Raw genomic sequence first — 924 nt, 5'->3', positions numbered from 1 at the left:
GGAGACTCCGAAATGAAAATGGACTTCTTGTCTATGGAAAGAGTCAAGAGGGCCAGATGGACACTTTTGAAGGACTCACTGTCAATTGAAACTGATCAGTGAGGGATTTTGGTGGTAAAAAATGATTTTGGGTTATCCTTTAGAATATTAAGTGTAATATTCTTCGAGGAACTTCCCGGTAAATAAGTTATCCTGAATGTACTAGGGATAGTACTTTTTCAGGAACTTCCCATTTATTGGCATTAATTGCCTGGCGCCCTCTTGAGTAATCAGGCGATATGCGCCGTTTGAATAGACTGTGTCTATTACAAACGGTCCTTCCCATTTGGGTTCGAATTTACCTTTCTTCTTGGAGGTGAGGATTATCGGTCGGCGAGCAGCGAGGACCAGATCTCCCTCCTTGAAGCTTCTCTGTCGGACTCTTTTGTTAAAAGCCCTAGACATCCTGGCCTGATAGAACTCAATTTGTTGTTGAGCTTCCAAGCGCCTTTCATCCAACCTTTCGAGTTCTTCGAGACGTTTTTGATGTCTCCGTTGCGAGGGCAATCCGAAGGGATGGAATCTGAATTTCCAGCGGTAGCACGGCTTCACATCCGTACACCAGTGAATACGGGGTGGCACCTGTGGGCGTGCGTATAGTGGTGCGATAAGCCCAGAGTGCTTCACCAAGTTTATCATCCCAGTCTCGTTTATTGGTCTTCACGAGCTTGGATAGGATCCGTTCGCAGTGGGGTAGTAAGCTGTCGACGAAACATCTTCGATTTTGAACTTGTCGCAGAATCTGACGAAGGCATTGCTTATGAATTGTGGACCGTTGTCATGAATGATCCTTCTTGGCACGCCGTGTCTATAGACGACATGATGCTTGATGAAATTGATGACGTTGTTCGTCTTTACTTCTTTAAGCGGAATTGCTTCAGCCCA

This window comes from Asparagus officinalis, chromosome 5, assembly GCF_001876935.1.
Source record: "Asparagus officinalis chromosome 5, Aspof.V1, whole genome shotgun sequence".
NCBI classification, from domain to species: domain Eukaryota; kingdom Viridiplantae; phylum Streptophyta; class Magnoliopsida; order Asparagales; family Asparagaceae; genus Asparagus; species Asparagus officinalis.
Note: the sequence above shows the minus strand (reverse complement) of the source record.